Source organism: Sus scrofa, chromosome 18, assembly GCF_000003025.6.
Source record: "Sus scrofa isolate TJ Tabasco breed Duroc chromosome 18, Sscrofa11.1, whole genome shotgun sequence".
NCBI classification, from domain to species: domain Eukaryota; kingdom Metazoa; phylum Chordata; class Mammalia; order Artiodactyla; family Suidae; genus Sus; species Sus scrofa.
In genome coordinates this window covers 17,884,387-17,910,187 of record NC_010460.4, presented here as the reverse complement: position 1 = coordinate 17,910,187, position 25,801 = coordinate 17,884,387, and the positions used below count along the sequence as shown (strand labels likewise).

The following is a 25,801-nucleotide window of genomic DNA, read 5'->3' as shown; positions in this document are numbered from 1 at the left end:
CAGGAGCACCTCCACCCCCCGGCTTGCTCTCCTTCATCACAGCCCCCATCTTCTCTCAGTTTTCTTGTATGCAGCCTGCCAAACCTGGGTCATGTGGCAGTTTCTCCAGAACAATCTGCCATGAGCGTCTGTCCTGCAGGCCCTTCTAGGGGTTCCTGTGTTACAGCTGTTACCACACTGCACTCTATATCTCACTGGACTGGAAGCTTCCTGAAGACAACGGTGGGCCTTTGTACTTCTGCATCCTCCAACTTATCCCAGAGCCTGGCTCAAAATGAGCATGTAATAAATGGTTGTCAAACGAATGTTGGCCTCAGGTAGGAGAGGGGTGAAGCTGAAAAAAAACTTTTTACTTGAGGTATGGAATGATTGGCCAATGGGGACCTGCTGTATAGAGCACAGAGAATTCTTCCCAGTATTCTGGGACAATCTATGTGGGAAAAGCAGCTGAGAGAGAATGGATATGTGTATGTGTATGACTGGGTCACTTTGTTTACAGCAGAAACCACCACAACCTTGTAAATGAACTACATTTCACCAAAACTTAAAAAAAATGAGGTATTCCCTGTGCAGTTTCAACACCATCCCTGAGCTGCAGTGTGGTTCTGGACCGAGGGGGCTGGACTCCACGAGGCAGCCCATGTAGCCTCTCTAGTCGAACTGGCTCAAGAAACCCAGGAGGACCAGAAGGACGGACTCAGGTCCCCTGGAAAGTACAGATGGCCCAGCAGGAGGTGGTTCCCATGCAGAATTCCCTGACATTTTGCAACCAGAGGAAAAACCCAGGGGGTTTCAGAAGAGAAGCAAAATTAAAAGGAGGGAAATAAAAGATGGACAACAATTTCAAACCACCTCACAGATAGAATCTTCTTGGCATAGGAACACAAAAAATTCAGTCTTTCATGAAAATATGTTAAGTTTTTGAGATGTAGAGGCCTGAAGAAGCACCAGGAAAATGTAGGAGAAGCTGATTTTTATGGTTGGTTGGCTTCTGGATGGGGAAGGGAGTTTTGAAATGCCTACGGAAAAGACGCGCTCTGCTCTGTGCCCACTTCCCCTGACCTTTCGTATCTCTAGAGCTCCTTCCCCAAGAACAAGCCTGGCATAGACGGATGAAGCAGAGGATGCCCAGGCACTCTGCCTTCTGGGTACCAGTTATAAAAGTTCCTTTCGGTGAAGATAACTTCCACTCAGGTGTAAAGTCTGCAAGTGTGCATGCAGAGTGGTGGAGTGGATGGCGGCCGCCTGTCTACTGCTGGGTTTTCACGTATTCCTAGAGGGACAGGGTAAGGAGCCAAAAGGAGTGTAAGCACAACCCTGTCCCCACCAGAGCCACAGCATCTCCCACCCAGCTCGGCAAAGTGCAGCACAGCACAGGCGGTCCACATGGACGTTCTCGGACAGCCTTGTTCATAGACCACCAATGACCTACGACACGTCAAGGCTTCTCATCCCCGTACAATCTTCCCCGAACAGCTCAACATTGATCATCTTCTGGAAAATCACTTCCAGTTCTTAGAATCTGACCTGACATAACTGCAGGACACACACCAGCCAGATCTGAGCAGTAAAAAGTCTGCCCAACTCTGAGCAGAGAGGAGACCCTGCAGCTAAGCTGCAACGAAAGGCAAATGAGGGGGGGGGGTCCCCTGTCTCCAAAGCTCTGGACAGTTTTCTCTACTTACTGCAGAAAACAAGACCTTACACTGAGCGGGCCTTTAACCCAGCTGGAACAAATTAACTTTTACACTTCATTTTATAAAGCTCAGCCTTTCTCATTCTTGCATATTTATACTTAGAAAAAGGAATGAGTAATAGTAAGACAAAGTCCTGGTACAGTGAACAGCACTCACACAACAGAGACAGAAAACGTATGCAAGATTGTTCACCGCTGCAGGCACACATGAAAGCTTCAAAAGAGACTTATTATAGAACATGTGGGAAGCCCCTGAGTGAATCTAAGACTCTTCTGACTGACTAAAAGCAGAATCGAGGGGCCAGGGAAAGGATTTCCCCTTCGGTTGATTAAAATCATTATTCTGTTTTTGAGTTGTCATACCGAGTGACCGTGAAGTGAGCAAAAGCCCTCTTAAAATGCATTTTTGGAACTTTCCCCTCTAGTACTGGATTCTAAGACGAACTTAAAGACAAAATACTCTAACACATTCAAAACAATTTCTTAAAGAAGTGCACAAAGAATGTAAGCATGCATGTGTAACTGGGTCACTATGCTGTACAGTAAGGAAAAAAATGTGTTTGAAAAAATTAATTAATTAAAAAAAGAAACACTCGATCATAAGAAGAAACATGACGTTCTAATGTTCTGAAAATATACTTTAACTGGTCCGCCTTGATGAAACGTGTGCACCTATGGATGGAATTGTCTACAAATGTGGATTTGCACAATTGGCCACGGTGGGCGTCAAAGAGGTACCGAGGTACCACAAGGTGTTCTGAAACAGTAAATTCCCTTAGAGCACATACAATGATGATTCAATAAGCAAAACCCACTTTTATATGTATCATTTCAAGAACATTCCTATTATCTGCCAAAACAATAATATATTATTCTCCTTTCATCCTTTAGTAAAGGACTTGAAGTGAAAATGTGAAGTCATTTGAGTTAAGTGAAAAAGACTAATCAGACCAAAAAAAACCCCCCTCGAATTCATTTAGAATTTTGCCCCACAAACAACACAAGCCGTCTGTAATCTGAACTCTTAAGGTTTGAATGGAGTAGCCCATGTGGTACAAGGATGAGGCACACAAAGATTTTAAAATAAAACCAACAGACCAAACATAGGAGGACTGAGAGAAAGACAGCTACTAGCTACTTCAAATCCTTCTTAGGCCCAGGCAATTTTTATCTACTTTTAAGGCTTTATACACCCAAATCTATACATCCAGAGTACAAGAAAATGACAGGCATGGTTTAAATAAAACAGAGTCCAGACAGATAAGACAATTAAGAAATCTCTTAAACTGGGAGTTCCCTTTGTGGCTCAGCAAAAATGAATCTGACCAGTAACCATGAGGATGCAGGTTTGATCCCTGGCCTCGCTCAGTAGGTTAAGGATTCAGCGTTGCCGTGAGCTGTGGTGTAGGTCACAGACGCAGCTCAAATCTGGTGTTTGCTGTGGCTGTGGTGTAGGCCAGCAGCTACAGCTCCGATTCGACCCCTAGCCTGGGAAGCTTCATATGCTGAGGGTGTGGCCCTAAAAAGAAAGAAAGAAAGAAAATAAATCTCTTAAATCGAGACTACACTGTGATTACTGACTTGCTTCCAAAGAGCAGAGCATGGAAAGGGAGGGGAATACATTTAGAGCAGAGGAGCCTGGCACACACGACCTTGGCCAGGTGACCAAGGTCAGCATCATCAGAGATGAGTCACGATGATGGCATTTCCCTTGCACACAATGTGATAAGAATGTCACTTCACTTCTGTGGTCTTCCTCTCAAAACCCCGTAACTTCAGGCTAAAAAGTGGGAAAACATGAGAGGAATCTGAACTGAGGATGTGCTACAAAACATCTGACCAGTATTCCTCAAAACTGCCATCTAAGCAACAGTCACAGACCAGAGGAAATTAAAGAGGCAGGACGACAAACTGTAATGTGATAGCCTGGGTGGATCCTGGAACAGCAAAAGCGCGTTGGGGGAAAAACTAGTGAAATCTGAATCAAGTGTGGATTTTAGTTACTAGTAACATACCAATGTTTGTTCCTTAACTGTGACAAATACAACGTGATAATGTCAGCGTTAGCATTTGGGGTAACTGGGTGAGGGACATATGGGAACCCTGCGCTCTCTGTGCAACTTTTCTGAGAGCATTTTAGACAAAGACTTTAAACTTTCAAGTACTCAGTCCACTTCAGGTGGGTGCTGCAGCAGTGGCTCCACCCACAGGGACAAACACAGGCTAGGACCCTGACCATTCTGTATGCTGACCAACAGGCACTTGGGCCAATCTGGGAACCTGAGACGCCAGGGACCACAGATGGCGTGCATGCGAAACAGGAACAGACATCTCTGAGTGCTTAACACCCCCATTTGAAGTGAAAAACAGGCAGTTTTATGCAAGAAAAAAGACAAAGGCTAGATGGGTTGGCCTGGAGCCACCAGTGCTCTGTGAAAATGCACGACAAACCAGCCTTCATCCTTCACTTAGCAAATACCACTGCCAGAAACCAGCAGGTGTGAAAAAGAGTGATGCAGACTTCACTCCCATGCCCTACAGGCTTCTGCATCCTATTTCCCTACCATAAGAAAGGTAAATCAGAGGAGGAAGAGAGGCACAGGATTCCTTTAAGGGTTTGTGGGAGAAAAGCCATTAAAAGACATCTTTGGCCAAAGAGTACATAAATATCTTTTTTCAAGAATCTGTCCAGTCAGGGCCCATGCGGTACCATGTGAGCCCTGCTCTGCAGGGAGGAGGCAAAGCCTTTGAAGTGCTGCTCAATATAGAAAAACATTTGTCTGCAGAATAAACATGTGGCATGATTCTGTTTGCTGCAATGAATTTCTTTAATTGCTCTGAATTTTAATTGAGAAAGAAATCTGGGGATTTATCTTCTCTAACAGAAAAGTTCCAGAATTCATAAGCTAGATGAATATGCAGTACTCATAAGGCCAGAAAATTAAAATATAAATGCCTTGTTTTTTTTTTCAGAAAACTAACACACTGTCAGTCAAAATCATTAACAGTTCTAGAGGGAGAGTGACCCATCATTTAAAGTTTATCTGAAAGAAAAATGGTGCACAAATAGCCCAGGAAAATCTGAAAAATAATAATAGTAACGATGATGCTGAAGGAGGTCTTGTTTTACCAGCTCTAGTAACTTAAACAGTGTGGGGTAGATCCAGAATCGACAGATGGGCCCATGGAAAAGAGTACCATGTCTGAAAAGAAAACAAATATTAAAAATGCGTTCATTTATTCAAACATTTATTGAGAGGCTGCTAGGTATGGGCACTGCTAATGGTTCCTTGACAGTAAAACAAGAAAGACAAAGTCAGACCAAAATGACAAAGTCTGCGAACACTGGCCAACCACACAGGGAGGGAGTTGGATTTTTTTTCTCACATCTTAAATCTGAATCCAATCCAGATGAATGTTTAATTATACGACGTAGCTTAGTATTATTAGAATAAAACATAGGAGAATATTTACATATAATTTTGTGATGAGAAAGATGTGAGTTCAAGAATAATCACTACAGGAGCTCCTGCTGTGGCTCAGCAGTAATGAACCCAACTAGTATTCATGAGGATGCAGGTTTGATCCCCGACCTCACTCAATGAGTTAAGGACCCAGTGTTGCTGTGAGCTATGTTGTAGGCTGGCAGCTACAGCTCTAATTCAGCTCCTAGCCTGGGAACTTTCATACACCAAGGGTGAGGCCCTAAAAAGACCAAAAAAAAAAAAAAAAGAATAATTACTATGAACTGTGTTAATTTAAAGGTCAACAGGGGCGTGGTTAAATAAATTACTGTCAAGTCAAGTAATGGATAGTTATGTAGTCCTTACACTGTTGACGAAGAAATGTACTTATTAACAAGCAAAATGTCAGTATTTAGTAAAAAAAAAAAAGTACGGTGTACAAATCATGTATGCAGTTAAAATACCTACATGCAGATATTAAAGACGTCAACGGGAAACACCTATTCTGCAAAGATGTAAATTCTCCTCAAATTAATCTATAACGTCAATGCATGAACTCAATCCATGGGATGTGTATGTTAGAGCAAAAGGCAAAATGTAGGGACAATTTTAAAGAACAAGAAGGGAGGATTAACTCTACCAGACAAGACGACACAATAAAGAAATAAAGACATAATAAGAAAGTGTAGAACTGAAGCAAGAAAAAATATATTAGACCAAAAGAAAAAGACCTATATAAGGTAGAAACTAGACATGACAAAATGGCACAGCACATCAGTGGAGAAAAGACACACTGGGAAATCAATGCTGCTCGGAAAACTGGCTGTCCGTGGGAAAGAAAATGAGGTATCCATAACTCACGATATACACACGACTCCATTTTAGATGGACTGCAGGTGAAACTTCAAAGCAAAACTTTAAAACTTTAGGTAGAAAAGAGAATACTTTTCTATGACCTCAGCCTAAGAAAGAGTTTTTCAAATAAGACACAAAGAAACAATTCCAAAGGGATTAAATTTGATTGCATTAAAAGGAAATCTCCTATTCAACAAAAGACATTATCCAAAAAGTGAACAATTGAGAATCAAACCAGGAGAAGATAGTTGTACACATATAGACAACAAAGAATAGTAAGAAAAATATATAAAGATTGCTTAAATTAATAAGAAAAGGAAACCAACAGGAAAAATGGGCACAGGATTGGAATACATGTTTCACAGAAGAAACTCAAGTAGCTAATAAACACATACCTTCTCAATCTCACTAGTAATCAACAAAATTCTAATTAAAACCACAATGAGATACCATTTCGTACCCATCAAATTGGCAAAGTTAAAGTGTGACAATGCCAAGCATTTGTGAGGATATGGAGAAAAGCACAACCACTTTGGGGAGCAATTTCATTAGTCATTCAGTCTGAAGCTGTGCATATCCTAAGACCCAGGGATTTTCTGGTTCGATACCCTAGAAGAACTAAGTACACATACTAAGGAAGCATTAAAAATCCTTATAGCCACATTTTTCCATACTGGAAAATGTCTGTTAAGAGGAAAATGTATTTTTAAAATGTGATGTATTTATAAAACAGAATACTGTAAAAATAGATTAAATGTGACTACAGCTATAGTTATTAGTATGACTAAGTCTCAAAAACGTACTATTGGGTGAAAAAGCAGACTGGGAGCACTGCAGGCTTGTCAAAGTCAGGTCTCTTCTCTGGGGGCAGCCTGCATCCAATCACCCGTCAGTGTGAGGCTGCAAAAGCTTGGCACCCTACCCAGCTTAGGACAATTCTGAAGGGCTAGCCTACCTTCAGCACCCCCCCTTTGGGACTGGCTGAGGCCTTCCTTGTGACTGCATTGCAGCCCAATTTTTCTCTCTGTGCCCGACCCTGCTTCCTTCTCTTTCACATGTGTTAATCCTTTTCTTCTTTCTTTTTGGGCACACCCACAGCACACGGAAATTCCCACGCCAGGCGCAAATCTAAGCAGGAGCTGCGGCAGTGCCTCCCGGATCCTTAACCTGCTGCACCATAGCAGGAACCCAGCACAAGTGTTAATCCTAAAATCTCCTCAATGACATTCCTGCATGTTAATCTCCTTCTCAGAGTCTGCTTTCATTGGGACTCTACTTTCAATAGATACATCTTACTTGAAAAGATGTACCACACAAATTTCAGAAGACTGAGATCACAGCAAATAACTTTTCTGATCACAGTAGAACAAATCTAAAAATCAACAGCAGAAGGAACACTGGAAAAAAACCACAAGCATGTGGAAATTAAATAATACAGTCTTGACCAATCAACAGGTCATAGAAGAAATCAAAAGGGAAATCAGAAAATATCTTGAGGCAAGAACAAAAACACAACACAGCAAAACTTATAGGATGCAATAAAAATCAATACTCTGAGGGAAGTTTATGGTAGTATACGCCTACACTAAAGAAGTAGAAAGAGGTGTTCCCTTGTGGTGCAGGAAGTTAAGGATTCAGACAAAAAAAGAGATGATTCCACATAAACAAGCTAACTTTACACCTCAGGGAACTAGAGGAGAAAGGATAAACTAAGCCTAAAGTTGGCAGAAGGAAAGAAATAATAAAGGGTAGAGCAGAAATAAACAAAATAGAAAGTAGAAAAACAACAGGAAAAAATTAACAAAACTAAGAGTTGGCTTTTTAAAAAAATCAGCAAAACTGACACTTAGTTAGACTAAGAAAAAAAAAGAAGGCTCAAATAAACTCCAAAATGAAAGAGGAAACATAACAAGTGATGAAATAAAAAGAATTATGAGACTACTATGAATAATTATATATCAACAAATTGGGAAATCTAGAAGAAATATAGAAGTTCCTAGAAACATACAATCCACCAAGACCAATTCATGAAGGAATAGAAAAATCTGAACAGAGTGGTAAGGAGGTTGAATCAGTAGTCAAAAACTTCCCAACAAAGAAAAGCACAGGACTCAATGGTCACTGGTGAATTCTATGGGGTAGTTAAAGAAGTATTAAAGCTAATTCTTGGGTGTTCCTGTTGTGGCTCAGTGGAAACAAATCTGACTGGTATCCGTGAGGACGTGAGTTCAATCCCTAGCCTCACTCAGTGGGTTAAGGATCCCGCGTTGCCGTGAGCTGTGGTATAGGTCGCAGACACAGTTCAGTCTGGCATTGCTGGGCTGTGGCGTAGGCCAGTGGCTGCAACTCCGATTCAACCCCTAGCCTGGGAACCTCCATATGCCAAGGGTGCGGCCCTAAAAGGAAAAAAAAAAGATACAGCTACTTCTTCTCATACTGATATTGGCATAAAGACAGACATGGAGACCAATGGAACAGAAGAGAGAGTGCAAAAATAAATCCATGCATATACGGAGAACTGATCCTCAATAAAGGCGCCATGAATACACAAAAAGGAAAGGACAATCTATTCACTAAGGATGCTGGGAGAGCTGGATATCCACGTGCATGAGGATGAAATAGGACCTTATACATACACAAAAGTCTACTCAAAAGGGATTAAAGACTTAGACATTAAGACCTTAAACTGTAAAACTCCTAGGACAAATCATAAGGGAAAAGCTTCATGACGTCAGCCTTGCAACAAAAGCAAAAAGAGGCAAGTATCTGTACATTATACTAAAAGAGCTTTTGTGCAGCAAAGAAAATAATCTAACATGAAAAGGAAACCTACAGAATTAGAGAAAATATTTACAAATCACTTATCTGATAAGTGATTAATATCCATAATATACAAGGACCCCCCCCATAACCCAACAGCATAAATGAATGGTTAGACAGATATACAAATAGATAAATAAATAAGTGAAATGATTAAAAATGGGCGAAGGACTTGAATAAGCTTTTTCCCACAGAAGACATACACATGCCCAACAGGTATATGAAAGGATGCTTAATATCACTTATCACCAGGGAAATTCAAATTCACATCACACCTGATAGAATGGCTATTTATTTATTTTTGCCTCACCTGTGGCATGTGGAAGTTCTTGGGCCACAATGGAACAGAATAGAGAACCCAGAAATAAACCCAAACACCTATCGTCAATTAATCTTGGACAAAAGAGGGAAGAATATAAAATGGGAATAATTTATAAGGAGATCCTGCTGAATAGCATTGAGAACTATGTCTAGATACTCATGTCGCAACAGAAGAAAGGGTGGGGGAAAAAACTGTAACTGCAATGTATACATCTAAGGATGACCTGACCCCCTTGCTGTAGAGTGGGAAAATAAAAAAAAAAAAAAAAAAAAAAAGAAATTGAGACAGAACAGAAAAAAAATAAATAAATAAATAAATAAAATGGGAATAAGTCTTTTCAGCAAGTGGTGCTGGGAAAACTGGACAGCTGCATGTTAATAATGAAACTGGAACACACCCTCACACCATGCACAAAAATAAATAAGTTAAAATGGCTTAAAGACTTAAACATAAGACAAGACACCATAAAACTCGTAGAAGAGAACATAGGCAAAATATTCTCTGACATCAACCCTTCAGTCAGTCTCCCAAGGCAACAGAAATAAAAACAAAAATGAACCAATGGGACCTAATCAAACTTAAATGCTTTTGCACAGCAAAGGAAACCATAAAAAAACCAAAAAGACAATCTACGGAATCAGAGAAAATAGTTTCAAAGATGCAACTGAAAAGGGCTTAATCTCTATAATATACAAACAATTTATACAACTCGGTAACAAAAAAACTGACAACCCGACTGAAAAATGGGCAAAAGATCTGAATAGACCTTTCACCAAAGAAGATACACAGATGGCCAACAGGCACATGAAAAAAGGCTCAACATTGCTAATTATTAGAGAAATACAAATTAAAACTACTATGAGGTACTACCTCACACCAGAAAGAATGGCCATCGTTAATAAATCAACAAGTAACAAATGATGGAGAGGGTGTGGAGAAAAGGGAACCCTCCTGTGCTGTTGGTGGGAATGGAAATTGGTACAACCACTATGGAAAACAGTCTGGAGGTACCTCAGAAGACTACATATACAACTACCATATGATCCAGCAGTCCCACTCCCGGGCATATATCTGGACAAAACTTTCATTCAAAAAGATAATGCACCCATATGTTCATTGCAGCACAATTCATAACAGCCAAGACATGGAAACAACCTAAACGTCCATGGACAGATGAATGGATTAAGAAGATATGGTATATATACACAATGGAATACTTACTCAGCCATAAAGAAGAACAAAATAATGCCATTTGTAGCAATATGGATAGAACTACAGACCTTTATACTAAGTAAGTCAGAAAGAGAAAGACAAATACCATATGATATCACTTACATCTGGAATCTAATATATGGCACAAATGAACCTTTCTACAGAAAAGAAGCAAACTCATGGACTTGGAGAACAGACTTGTGGTTGCCGAGGGAATAGAGGGAGGGAGTGGGATGGACTGGGAATTTGGGGTTAGCATATGCAAACTATTGCGTTGGGAATGGATAAGCAATGAGATCCTGCAGTATAGAATAGGGAATTATATATATAGTCACCTGTGATGGAAGATGATGGAGGATAATGTGAGAAAAAGAAATTGACAGAACAATGTAAATCAACTATAACAGAAAAAATAAAAACCTAAAAAAAAAAAGCCATGAAACTTTGGGAAAAAAAACAAAACAAAACACATCTACATGAAATATTCACACAGCTGAAATGAAACTACTTCCCTAAATTTATCAGAATAATTCCACAACTGCCAACACATCACTATTTGCTTAGATCTGATCCTATCAAATCTTCTATTTTCATTACCTATTAAAATCAGTTCCAGGGGTGGTTCACAGAACAATGTTCTTCCTTGTCCCCTCCCAACTTTCTGAGCAAGGGATGACAGAAAAACACCAAAGGATTCAGAAACTTAAAAAGGGGCACGTGCATGGAGGGAGGGAGGATGAAAATAATTCACATTTTCCTAATTTACTAATTTGGGGCAAACAGATTTTGCACATATCCAAGGCACTGAGAACAAACAATCCAATTTATCTTTAATTACTCCAAGCCACTACTAATCTTTGGGCTCTATATTTGTTTGATAACAAAAGATTTATAGACACAGTTTCAAAGAAGGAGGAAAACAAATAAATCAATATTCTCAAATACAGGCCCAAAAAAGGGACTGTGATTGAGAATGGAAATCTGTAATGATCAGATTAATGTCAGCAAAAGTTTTCATATCTTAAAAGAATCTTACTCACAATCCCTTCCTTTAGATCACTATATGTTTCAAGTATCTCTTTCCCTTGACAGTGTCAAAAAAAACCTTTCTCTCTCACATTTTCCCAGCAATCCACTCGTCCCTAACTTTTCAGCCACATTTTGGAAAGGAATTTAGACCTCAGCTCAAGTTAGAGACAGCATAGGCACGCCCTCTTGTGGCACAAAAGGAAACTGCCTGTTTACTCCAGCACTGGCGCCCAAGAAGTTATTTCTGAGTTTTACAGCACTGGAATACCAACTTCATTGTCTGCATCTTAAAGGCAAGGAAACAGCCTAATTAAGGCTAAGCAACTTACTTCCTTCAAGGTACCTCAACCAAAAATATAGTTAAAGTAGGATGTGACTGCATGTTACTAAAAGATAAGATGGGGGACTTCCCGTCGTGGCGCAGTGGTTAACGAATCCGACTAGGAACCATGAGGTTGCGGGTTCGGTCCCTGCCCTTGCTCAGTGGGTTAACGATCCGGCGTTGCCGTGAGCTGTGGTGTAGGTTGCAGACGGGCTCGGATCCCGAGTTGCTGTGGCTCTGGCGTAGGCCGGTGGCTACAGCTCCAATTGGACCCCTAGCCTGGGAACCTCCCATATGCCACGGCAGCGGCCCGAAGAAATAGCGAAAAAGACAAAAAAAAAAAAAAAAAAAGATAAGATGGAAGCAATAGGTAAAATCTAATTTTAACTTCTGTTTTGATGCAGTTTCAAAGCAACTGTTTACATAGTTTTTTTGGTTTAATGTAATAAATTCATGATCATTAAAAAAGACAGGAAGGGAGTTCCCATCGTGGCTCAGCGGTAACAAACCCGACTAGCATCATGAGGACATGGGTTCCACCTCTGGCCTCGCCCAGTGGGTTAAGGATTGGCATTGCTGTGAGCTCTGGTGTAGGTCACTGACGTGGCTTGGATGGTTGATTTCCAAATATCTTTACTATTAATCTTTATCATGAATTAATATGATTACAAGTACCTCCTTTTATTTAAAAAGTTAAATGAGCTAATACATATAAAGGATTGAGAAGTCTTTTCTAAATTTTACTTTTTAAATCTTTGTACCAAAGGAGTATAAAGAATGTACTTTAAAAATGATAAAAATGTGGAGACAAGAGGTCAACTTGAAAACAGTAAGAAAAAAGCATTACTAAATTCTTAAACGTGATAGGTTTTCATGTCCAAGAATTGTTACACTTTGTAATTGCCTTGAAGTTTTCAGGGTGATTTTTTTTATCTGTAAACGTGAGATCCTCTTATAGCCTGAGATGCTGCACAAACACAGACCACCAAGACCACATCAGTTTCCACTTTTCTCTCTAAGGTTTCACGTATGTTCTCCCAGTGGATGATGGGTCAAAGAGGGTCATCGTTAAAGTTCAATCAAGTGTGCGCAAGTAACTACACTCCTCTGATAAGAGCTCTGGAGTAAATTCTTCGTTTCCCAAAGCAACAAGCAAGGCAATGAAACCCCATGTCTCACATCCCCACCTCAGTGAAGGATATACCATCACCTGCTTAGACAAAGGCAAAAGCTGAACTAATCCTTGACACCTTTTTCTCCCATATTCTTCTAATTCTGCCAGTCACACACTCAATCACTCCCACTTGTGGCATCTCTTCTCTCTTCTTTAAACCCAGTGCCACAGCTTTAAGGTCCTCATCAACTTCCCCCGAGCCTGGCTAACAGCCACGTCCTGTTCACCCGTCAAATCTCAGCTTTCTACATTCCCTGCTTCAAAGCTTCTCCATCCCTCTCTGAAGGAACCTCTTCCCCAGGGAGGCAGGTTAGGCATCAGCCCCCAAACCCCCAACCCCATGCTTTTTTTCTCCTTGCAGGTATGTCTTATCTTCAGCGTGCCTGGCAAATACGAGTGTCTCATAAATCTTTGTTGAATAAAGCATTTGCTTTGGAGACAAAAAAAAGAAAGAAAAATTTGGTTAAACAGCTGGTACGTGATTTGGGAAAATGGCTGAATGAATGTGTTTCCAAAATAAATTTTTTCTATTTGCATGGACTTCAGCAGAATCATGGGCAAGATGTTCTAGAGCTTGTTGATTTTTTTCATTAAACGTAGGTCATTTTCTACCTGAAAGACAACCACTTTTATCTGAGGAAGTAAAATTCAATCTCCTATTTTACATATGAGGATATGCAGGAGCTAAGGCATGAAGTCACTACCCCCAGAAATCCTGATTCCCAGCCTGGAGCAGAAACATGGCCAGACCTCTTCCCCCCACGGGCTCCCCCCCAACCCCAGGGAGGCCGGGGGAGGGGGGTTCCTCTCAGTTGCAGTTCTCTACCTCATTCCGTGAGGATCTTACATCCAAATTACCTGCTGCCTCCACCTATATGGGGTTGGGGACAGGTGGGTGGGCTCCTAAGGCCTAGAGGGGGGTGCCTCTCTGGATCTAAAAAAGGCAAGGTCTTAAGCCGTCATCAATGTCCTTCCTGAAAAACTGAGAGGTGGAGGATAACCTACACAGCGGAACTACTGCACATGAATAGACTATCCATCTAAGAAACTACCATTTCTTCCAGCCAGGGGGTGTTAATCGTTACTAAGCATACAAGCAGTGTTCACGTGCAAGAGAAATATAGATGTCACTGGTCACTGAAGTTCTGGGAAAGACAATTAATAATGATCTGTTCACAGTTAGAATCCAAAGAACATTTGACAGAAATTAATTCTACAGGTGTCACCAAAGTATTCCAAAGCAATATATTACAATGAAGTCAGCAATACTGTCTCATTTCTCTCATTGTCTCAGGGGCCTCTTAAAGAGAATTTAAAATTTTGAGGGCCACCCATTTTTAATGGCTTTATTGAAGTATAATTTACAGGCCATGAAAGTCATGCATTAAATTTAATTGTACGGTTAGGTGAGTTTTAGTAAATTTTATACATAACACAGCCACAGGACTATCTACAAGAATATTTCCGTCATCCCAACCCAACAGTTTCCTTGTACCTGTTTACAGCCAATCTCCCATCCCACCTCTGGCCCAAAGCAACCACTGATCTTATCTATGATTTTGCCTTTTTGAAAAAGCATGATTATTTTGAGATTCCTCCATGCCTACTCTATATATGGAGTCCATTCTTTTCATTGCTGAGTAGCATTCCTTTGTATGGAATTCTCTATTCATCTGCTGATGGACACGTACAATATTTCCAGTTTTTGGCAATCACAGATAAAGCAGCTATGAACATTTTAAACAAATCTTTGTCTGGACATATGCTTTTATTTCTCCTGATAGCAAACCTAGGAATGGAACTGATGGATCATATGGCAAGTCTATGTTGAACCTTCTAAGAAACTGCCAAACCGTCTTCCAACACGAGTGTACGTACCATTTTATATTCCCACCAATAATGTGTGAGGACTCTGGTTTTTCTACATCCTTGCCAACACATTTGATTATCAGTCTTTTTTCATTTTAGCCGTTATAGTGCTATGCAGCAATATCTTATGACGGCTTTAATTTGCATTTCCCTAGTGACTAATGATGCTGAAATTTTTTCAGGTATTTATCTGCCATTCACATATCTTCTTTGGTGAAATGTCTATGCAAATCTTCTAAACATATTTAAATTATGTTTAAATGTTTTACTTATATTTTTTCTGCATACAAATCCCTTAGCAGACATATGTTTTATAAATACCTTCTCCCAACATGTGGTTTGACTTTTCATTTTCTTAGGAGTGGTATCTTTCAGAAAGCAACACTTTAATTTGGATGAAATCCAATTTATCATTTTTTCTCTTTAAAAGCCTTTTATACTTTATTGACTAAATAGCTTTCTAAGCCAAGACACAAGACTTCCTGCTATGTTTTCTTCTTTACTTGTTGGTCTATGATCCATTTTCAGTTCATTTTTGCATATGTTGTAACGTAAAAGTCAAGATATATTTTACTTCACATGGAAACCCAATTGCTGCAGCACTACTGTTGAGAAGACGATGCTGTCCCTACCAGATTACCTTAGTATCTTTGTTGAAAAGCTCCTGACCACATGTGTATCTATTTCTAGATATTGTGCTCCACTGATGTATATGTTTTTCCATATGCAAATACCACATTGCTTTTATTGCTGTAGCTTTATGGAAAGTTTTGAAATCAGGTAGTATATATAAGTCCTCCAACTTTCTTTTCTTTTAAAGTTACTTTGACCATTCTAGATTTTCCCAAACTTGAGATCTGTTTGCCAATGTTTGTAAGTACTGTTCTACCAAAATCCCATCTAAAACTTTGGCAATGACTTTGTTGAAACTACAAATCAATTTGGAGAAAACTGCCGCATTAACAATATTGAATATTCCAACCTATAAACATGTTGTATATCCCCACTAGATATATTTTTATTTCTCTCAAAATTTTGTAGTTTGCAGTATATAGGACTTACACTTCCCTTATTAAATTTATTCCAAAGTATTTTGGTCTTCTGGATGCTACTATGAATGGATTTGTGTATTCTTGGCATCTCATACAAATGGACTCCTACGATATGTGACCTTTTTGTGATTATCTTCTTTCACTTAGCATGTTTTCAAGATTCACTCACATTGGAGTTCCCGCTGCGGTGCCACGGGATCAGCAGCATCTCTGCAGCACTGAGGATTCGGGTTCTATCCCTGGCCCAGAGGTTAAAGGATCCAGCATTGCCACAGCTTTGGCATAGGTCACAACTGTGGTTTGGATCTGACCCCTGGCTGGGAACTCTATATGCCACAGGGTGGCCAAAAAAGTGGAAAAAAGAAAAAAAGATTCACCCATGAATAAGTGTATCAGTACTTCTTTCATTTTTACTGCCAAATAGTATTCCATTACATGGACGCATTTTATTCATCCGGGCATCAGTTGACAGACCTCAGTTTTCTAAGGTTTAATTTAAGGGTTCTTTTATGAAGTTGTGTGAACTTACACTGTAAAATCTGTGTTCCCCTATGAATTATAGACTCTGATTTCTTTGCTTAGTTTTTGAAATTCATTATTTCTATTTTCTGGCCCAGTTCTCAAGGAGTTACCTCCGTGTCTGGAGAGACATTAACCACTGCTCACCTGATGTAACCATTCATTACCTTCCATCTCCTTCTCTCCTCATCACTCACTCCACTCCCATCAATCACCTAGCCTCCTATTGTTCAAACAAGCCAGGCACACTCCTGCCTCAAGAGCTTTACATCTGCTACTCACTCTGCCTAGAACACTCTTCCCCAAATATCTACAGGACTTTTCTCTCAATTTCTGCAAGTCTTTGCTCAAAGAGCACCTATTCAGTGAGTTCTTCCCTGAACACCCGATTTACAAATGAACCCCTCCCTTACATTTTCTCCAAAGTGCTTATTGCCTTCAAATAGATTATTTTACTTATTTATGTTTTTAGTCTGTGTTTCACTAAAAGAATGTTAACTCCATTAAGGCAGGAAGTTTTGTTTATTTTGTTCACTACTGTAACACCAGTGCCTAGACGACGTCTGGCACGTGGTAGGTATTCAGAAAATATGTGATGAATCAAAGAATCATATTCTTAAAGCAACACGGATTTATGTTTATTGATCCTTACACAGCCCAGAAGGTCCAAAGTCCACAGGGTTTTGAGTAATGGATGGATGACTAAGCATGTTGATCATATATGATGATACACATTTCTAGTTCTGCCCACTGGAAATACGTAAGCTGTCGGTAATTTATAACTGTCTAGAAGCCACATTCAAAAAGTGAAATTAATTTTAATGATGTTTTGTTTCACCCAGTTTATTGAAAATAGTATCATTTCAACATGTGGTTCATACAAAAATTACTAATAAAATATTTGCAGTCTTTTTTTCATACTAAGCCACTGAAATGTGTGTATTTAATGCACAGCACATCTCAACTGGGACCAGCCATACTTCAAATGTCAAAAGCCACATGTGGCCACTGGCTTCTATGTTGGACAGCACAGATAAAGACTAAAATTAAGTAATCCCATTATAATGGGGGGGGGGCTTCTTGCATATTTGGTCATTTTTTTTTACCTTGGCATTCCAAAACAAGGCCCTGGTACAACCTCATAGTTTCCTAGTTTTGTCAAAACAGATTCCATGGCTATAACAAGAAAACTAGGAGCTTTCATTGTGAACAACAATTCATATCAAAATAACTGGCTCAACTCAGAAGTTTTATTTAACAATTTTGATTAGAAAAAAATGAATGTCTTTCTTAGTCTCTTTAATTAAGAAACAAAGTTAGGACTTCCAATACTATGTTTGCTGAATAACAGTGGTGAGAGTGGGCATTCTTGTCTTGTTCCAGATTTTAGTGGGAAAGCTTTCAGCTTTTCTCTGTTGAGTATTATATTTGCCGTGGGTTTGTCGTAAATGGCTTTGATCATGTTAAGGAATTGTTCCCTCTATACCCACTTTGTTAAGAGTTTTGATCATGAATGGATGTTGGACTTGGTCAAATGCTTTCTCTGCATCTATTGAGATGATCGTGTGGTTTTTGACTTTTCTGTTGTTAGTGTGGTGTATGACGTTGATTGATTTGCGTATGTTGAACCATCCCTGTGAACCTGGGATGAATCCCATCTGGTCGTGGTGTACAATCTTTGTGCTATGTTGCTGGATTCGGTTGGCTAAAATTTTGTTGAGAATTTTTGCGTCTATATTTATCAAAGATATTGGCCGATAGTTTTCTTTTTGAAAATATACAGATGGCCAACAAGCACATGAAAAAATGCTCAACGTCCCTGATTAGAGAAATGCAAATCAAAACTATCATGAGATACCACCTCACACCAGTCAGAATGGCCTTCATTAATAAGTCCACAAATAACAAATGTTGGAGAGGGTATGGAGAAAAGGGAACCCTCCTGCACTGTTGGTGGGAATGTAAGCTGGTACAACCACTATGAAAAACAGTATGGAGGTACCTTAGAAAACTACATAGAACTACCATATGACCCAGCAATCCCACTCTTGGGCATATATCTGGACAAAACTTTCCTTAAAACAGACACATGCACCCGCATGTTCACTGCAGCACTATTCACAATAACCAAGACATGGAAACAACATAAATGTCCATCGACAGATGACTAGATTAGGAAGATGTGGTATATATACACAATGGAATACTACTCAGCCATAAAAACGAACAAAATAATGCCATTTGCAGCAACATGGATGTAACTAGAGACTCAAGCTGAGTGAAGTAAGTCAGAAAGAGAAGGACAAATACCATATGTTATCACTTATATCTGGAATCTAATATACGACACAAATGAACCTTTCCACAGAAAAGAAAATCATGGACTTGGAGAATAGACTTGTGGTTGCCTACGGGGAGGGGGAGGGAGTGGGTGGATTGGAAGCTTGGGGTTAATGGATGCAAACTATTGCTTTTGGAATGGATTAGCAATTAGATCCTGCTGTGTAGCACTGAGAACTATGTCTAGTCACTCATGACAGGGAGAAAAAAGAATGTATACATCCATGTGTAACTGGGTCACCATACTGCACAGTAGGAAAAAAAAAATTGTATTGGGGAAACAACAATTAAAAGAAACAAAGTTAAATCCAGAGAGATTTTGTGATCTTATCTATATCAGCAGGGGGGGAAAAATCACTATTTTCAAATAGGAAGAACTTTAAAATTTCTATTTCCATGAAACAAACCAGTATTTATTTCAAGTTAACCAAAATACATTGTGTATTTTAATACACAATTTTTATATATAGTTTCATTTAAAAAATTCATAACAGTTGTCTTACCAATATTTTTGGATTCATAATATAAAAATGAAATAAAGAACTAAGGAGAGTACCCTTAAATCTTTCATAAATAAATTTAGCTCCTCGATATGTTCCTTGAAAGCTCAAGTATTGTGTGTGGAAACATTTTCATAAAATGCTCAACATCAGTAATTATTAGAGAAATACAAATAAAAACTACAATGGGGTAAAACCTCACACCAGTCAGAATGGCCATCACTAATAAATCAACAAATAACAAATGCTGGAGAGGGTGTGGAGAAAAGAGAACCCTCCTACACCATTGGTGGGAATGTAAACTGGTACAACCACTATGGAAAACAGTAAGGAGGTACCTCAGAAAACTACATATACAACTACCCTATGGTCCAGCAATCCCACTCCTGGGCATATATCCAGGCAAAACTTTCCTTGAAACACATGCACCCCTAGATCCACTGCAGCACTACTCACAATAGCCAAGACGTGGAAACAACCTAAACGTCCAGGGACAGATGAATGGATTAAGAAGATGTGGAATATATACACAATGGAATACTACTTGGCCATAAAAAGAACAAAATAATGCCATTTGCAGCAACATGGATGGAACTAGAGACTCTCATACTAAGTGAAGTAAACCAGAAAGATACCATATGATATCACTTACATCTGGAATCTAATATATAACACAAATGAACCTTTCTACAGAAAAGAAACAAACTCATGGGCTTGGAGAACAGACCTGTGGTTGCCATGGGGGAGGGGGAGGAGGAGGGAGTGGGATGGACTGGGAATGTGGGGTTAGCAGATGCAAACTATAGCATCTGGAGTAGATAAGCAATGAGATTCTGCTGTACAGCACAGGGAACTATATCCAATCACTTGTGATGGAACATGATGGAGGATAATATGAGGGAAAAAATGTATATATATGTATAACTGGGTCACGTTGCTGTACAGCAGAAATTGACAGAACAATGCAAGTAAACTATAATAAAAAATTTTAAAAGAAAATGTTTTCATTAACTTTTTTATCATCAAGGGATTTATTTCTTCTAGAATCCCACTATTTTAAATAATCACTTACTGGAATTACAGTAACTGCCATCATTATTCAGCAACAAAATTTAAAGAACCCCAATTAAACTGCCTGATATTTTAAAACTTCAAAGTTTTAAAATTCTCCTTTTTTAAAAAAGCAGTAAAACAAAACGCACAGCAGCATCTACTTACTCAGATGTTACAGGGTACTTTCTATCATCTTGCATAAACTGGCAGGTTTGAGTTTAAATCACCAGTGAGGCAGAGAAACTCCAGATGGTAAAATATCCTAAATTCTTCTCACCCTGAAAAGCCAAATAAAATGCCAGTATGAGGAAAAAAAAAACTGGAGTTATAACCAAGATAGAACTCTCAGGTGTAGACTGTCTAGATAGGGAATAACTTCTATTTCTTCTTTTCTTTCTTTCTTTTTTTTTTAAGTGAGGGCTCATGACAAGTTAATTCATGGCCCTGGAGTTGTGGGTGATCTGATACAGCAATACTTGGTATTACAACTGCCCTTCTGTTTTAAGAAATCTCTTTGGGAGGAAGCCTAAATTAGCACAATAAAATATCCTCTATCTCTAATCATACAATTTATCCTACAAACCAAGATACTTTCGAAAGTGAAAAGGGAAACTTTCTAAGTATTTATTTATTAATCAACAAACTGTTTTTATTATATTTTATTCTAAAATAGGAAAACACACATTCACTATATTAGAGCAAAAAATTTTTCTTTGTATTATATGAACACCTATAATATCATAAGTAGATTAATTACTCTTGGTGTATATTCATGTACTTTAATCCATTTTCTTAAAGAGTCTGCCTCTATTATTGTGTCCCTGATATTTTCTCTGGGAAAAAAAGTTTGAAAATTTTTCACTAAGTTAACAATCTTTTTGAAAGTTTCATTTTATGTCAAATACTCTGAAACCACTGACATCTTCATGTGGCTCTTCTGTATTGATATTACCTTTAATAAGAAAACTCTTTCTCGGCAGATGCTGAGAAACCTGGTAAGCTCAAAGCAAATTTTACTAACTAGAGGATATTCTCAATTCTTTTTTTTTTTTAACAGCAAAGTTGTAAGTATTTCAGTCTAACTACTTTACAGATACAACCTTTTTTTATTTTATTTTATTTTATTTTATTTTTTTCACAAATGCACCTATGGCATATGGAAGCCCCCAGGCTAGGGGTCGATTCAGAGCTGCAGCTGCCAGCCTACACCACAGCAAGGCGATGCGGGATCCAAGCCGTATCTGCAAACAATGCCACAGCCTGCAGCAATGCTGGATCCTTAATCCACTGAGCAAGGTCAGGAATCAAACCCACATCTTAATGGACACTATGGCAGGTTCTTAACCCACTGAGCCACAATAGGAAGTCCAACAGATGCTATCTTTGTGCCTAAATTTGTGTTCTTTTCTTCCACTTTTGCCCCCTCCAATCCATTCACCATCACACAATGTAATACAGGTAGATTTTTTTTTTCCAATGCAAATACATCCTGTCACTTCCACCTAAAAACTTTTCCACAGCTTCCCATTACTATAAGGATATAAACCAAAACTTTAAAACCAAAGTTTTGCATGACCTGGTCTCAGGCCACCTCTCCAATCCCCCAAAGCATCAAGTTCTCCCCTGCTCCTGGCCTTTGCAAGCTCTCTTCCTTGTGCTTCAATGCATTTCTTATCGGTCATGATCATCTTTCCCATCCAAGAAGTCTTCTAATGCCCCCCAATCTAAATGATGCCAAGGCTTTCTCTCTCTCTCAAAAGTACTCCAACTTTTTCTATGAAGCATCCATTGAAATCTGTTTTTATTTATTTGTGTGTTTTTAGAAAGCCTATCTCCACCAGAAAGTGGTGTAGAGATTGCTCCTGTTTGTTTCACCCCTTAATCACCATTCTTTACTCAGCCTCTGGCTTGATCTTGGGCATCTTGTGAGCCTTCAGTAAACACTTGATAAATGAATAAATGAATGAAAGAATCTGAAGGAGAGGGTTAAGGGACATAGGACAACCTAGTTGTTTCCGTTAGCCTGTTATTGATGACTGAAGCAACTCATTATCATAAATCTAAACTTCATCATCAATCTCCCCTGCTACGGGATTATTCTCATCAACAATATAAAGACTGTACTTTCTCCCAACCTAAAAGAAAAAGAGAGACAAACAGACACATACACACACACACACCCCTTTCTCTTGACCCCACATTCCCATGAATTACCTCCCCATTTCTCTAATGCAATGTCAAAGGAATATTCAGAAGAGTTGATTCTATCTGCTGTCTCCAATTCTTTCCTCTCATCCTCATTTGAAGCCACTCCAACCAGACTTTTGAAACTGCTCTTGTTAGGTCACCAATGACTTCCACCTTCAATGACCCAGTAGCCAGGTACTGAAGCAGACACTTTAATGAATTCTCTCATCCATTTAAAAAGTTCATCGCAGCCACCCTTTGAGGCAGATACGACGGCTATCCCCAGAGAGGATCCCTTCTTTCTTTAAACACTTGCTGGGAGTTGTTGTCATAGCTCAGCAGTAACAAACCCGACTAGTATCCACAAGGATGTGGGTTTGATCCCTGGCCTTCCTCAGTGGGTTAAGGATCCCGCGTTGCCGTGAGCTGTGGTATAGGTCGCAGACACAGTTCAGTCTGGCATTGCTATGGCTGTGGTGTAAGCCAGCAGCTGCAGGTCTGATTCGACCCCTAGCCTGGGAACTTCCATATGCCATGGGTGCGGTCCTAAAAAGACAAAAATAAATACATAAATAAATAATAAAATGAACACTTCCTTTCTTGGTTTCCAGGACACCACATTGCTGAATCTCCTCCTTCACTCTCCATTCCTTTTTTTCTCATTATCTCAGGCGCTTCTAATGTTAGAGTGACTCAGGGCTCTCAGCTCTCAAACTTCTTTCTTTTTTTTTTTTTTTAGGGCTGCACCTGCAGCATATGGAAGTTCCCAGGCTAGAGGTCAAACCAGAGCTGCAGCTGCTGGCCTACACCACAGCTACAGCAACTCTGGATCCTTAACCCACTGAGTAAGGTCAGGAATCGAACCCATGTCCTCATGGTTACTAGTCAGGTTCGTTACCACTGAACCACAGTGGATACTCCTCAGACTTTTTTTCAATGGGTCTCATCATTTCATAAACCACCTACAAGAGACTAAACCTCATCTCTGAACTCAAGGGTCATATTTTCAGATTTACATCTCCCCCTGGATGTTTAATAGATGTTTCACACTCAACATCACCCCATGCCAACCTCCTGACCTTCCCCACTAAGACTGATGCTCCTCCAGTGGGGACCTGCTATGTAGCACAGGGAACTCTGCCCAATGTTCTGTGATGATCTATATGGGTAAAGAATCTGGGAAAGAATGAATGTGTACATGTAGAGCTAAATCGCTCTGTTATACAGCAGAAATTATCACAACATTGTAAATCAACTACAATAAAACTTAAAAAAAAAAAGACTGATGTTCCTATAGGATTCCCCGTATTCATAAATGATGATTTAACTCTCCAAGTCATCTCTGACTGTTCTTTTTCCTTCATACCCCATAGCTAATCCATCAGCAAATCCAGTTGGCTCTATCTTAAAAACATCATAATTCTGCCTACTTCCACCACCACTCCTGCCATCTGAGCCTCCATCATCACCGTGTGGATTTTAGGGCAATAGCCTCCCAGCTGATTCTTCCTTGCCTCACCTCACACTATTTTCAAAACTGAAGGCCAGAGTCATACTGATAAAACAAAATCAAATCATGCCGCTCCTCTGCTCAAAACCCACTGTTTCCCTTCTCGCTGAGAGTAAAAGTCATTTGTCTTTTTTTCTCTTCCTCCTATAAAATTTAAGCTTAAGGGAAGGTTTTGTTTTGTTTTGTTCAACACTGTATCCCTCTGGTGGCAAGAAAATGCCTGGCACATAACAAGTCTCCAACATATATTTACTGAATAAAAAGTAATGGAAAACAATATCACAGGTAAGCAATTTAACTAAATCTCCAAACCCACCAATTGTTCTGAACAGTAAGCTCTTGGAGAGCACGGACCATGCAGTTACAACTAAATTTTGCACAATAACTTGCATACAAAGTCTTAATACAGTCTCATCATTGATGCCAAATTTCCCAAAATGTTAGTTTTCCTATATTATATGCATGTTAATAACTTTAAAAGGTAAGTAGGACATTTTAAAATATGACATCTGGGTCTCAATTATCAACACCAACCCCCCCCCCCAACTCTCACTGCCACTACCCAGCCTCTTTCTCCTTTGGGGAGGTATATGCTTACTTATTAATGCTTTACCTGTGACAATCATCCTGACAGTTGCTCTGGAGCTCTCACTGTTACATTATTTGCTCCACTGTCTACAGGGAGACCTTGTAAACCATGCAGAGGCTTAAACTGGATGGCAGAAAGAACAGCAGCTGAGAGTCTAGTGTGGCTGCTTTCTTTTTACAAGGTTCTTCTTTAAACATCTTGGGTATATTTATTACGGCTTTAACTCTCTCAAAGGCATTTCTCAGCCTACAGCCAAATGTTTCCAGGGTCCTTTTCAACTTGTCTTCCAAGTTCCATGACTCCTACAAGCTGTACCAGCCTGCACACCCTTCATTTCTAATGTCCAGACTCCATGCCTCCACTTTGTTCTTAGTGGACTCTACTAATACGAGAATACTTTATCAATTTAGTATCTTTATGGGATAAATTAAATTTCACAAATAAAACTGGGGCAAGTTGAATTCTGATACAATTATTCTACTCTCGAACACCGTTTAACCTTGACTCATTCCACTAGGAAATTCAAAACCCTTTGCATTATTTTTTGAATTATCATCAACCTATAACTTAATGAGAAACTATACACTTTCAACATATGTTATTGGGGCTTTTCTTAAGTATCAATATAAAATAACACTGCTAAAATCAGGATAGATCGCCAAATGCTTAAAAATGTATATTTATATGACCTAATATAAAAGTTCTGGAAGAACTGTGTGTTTGGCCATCATCAGTAACATGAAAGGATGAAGAACTAACATTTATTAAGTACTTACTCTGTTCCAGGCATTTTATCCACATTATCGTGTGTAATTCTCACAACAGCCTTGTAGGATAGGTATACGTCACCAAAGTTCAACCTCCCCCCACCCCTGCCAAGGCGCCTTCCTAAATCCCAGCACCACATCTTCTTACATACTGCCGAGGTATGACTCAATCTTTTTTTTTTGGCTATTTCTTGGGCCGCTCCTGCGGCATATGGGGGTTCCCAGGCTAGGGGTCGAATCGGAGCTGTAGCCACCGGCCTACGCCAGAGCCACAGCAACGCGGGATCCGAGCAGCGTCTGCAACCTACACCACAGCTCATGGCAACGCCGGATCGTTAACCCACTAAGCAAGGGCAGGGACCGAACCCGCAACCTCATGGTTCCTAGTCGGATTCGTTAACCACTGCGCCACGGGAACTCCAGGTATGACTCAATCTTAAGAAACGTTTAGGCAGTTTTACCAAAATGAGCGGCTAGTCATTAACACCTATTTAAAAAATTGGTGTCTCTGGTAAACATGT

General features: G+C 39.5%; 1 long non-coding RNA gene across 11 annotated transcripts in view; it reads right to left on the bottom strand.

Moving 5' to 3' along the window:
* LOC106506781 overlaps positions 1-25,801 on the bottom strand; it is a 277,552-nt gene that overhangs the window by 37,381 nt on the left and 214,370 nt on the right. For all 11 annotated transcript variants that reach the window (XR_002340361.1, XR_002340364.1, XR_002340368.1 and 8 more), the window contains one exon: positions 20,393-20,505. This is a non-coding gene — a long non-coding RNA (uncharacterized LOC106506781). The remainder of the gene's footprint in view (positions 1-20,392; positions 20,506-25,801) is intronic.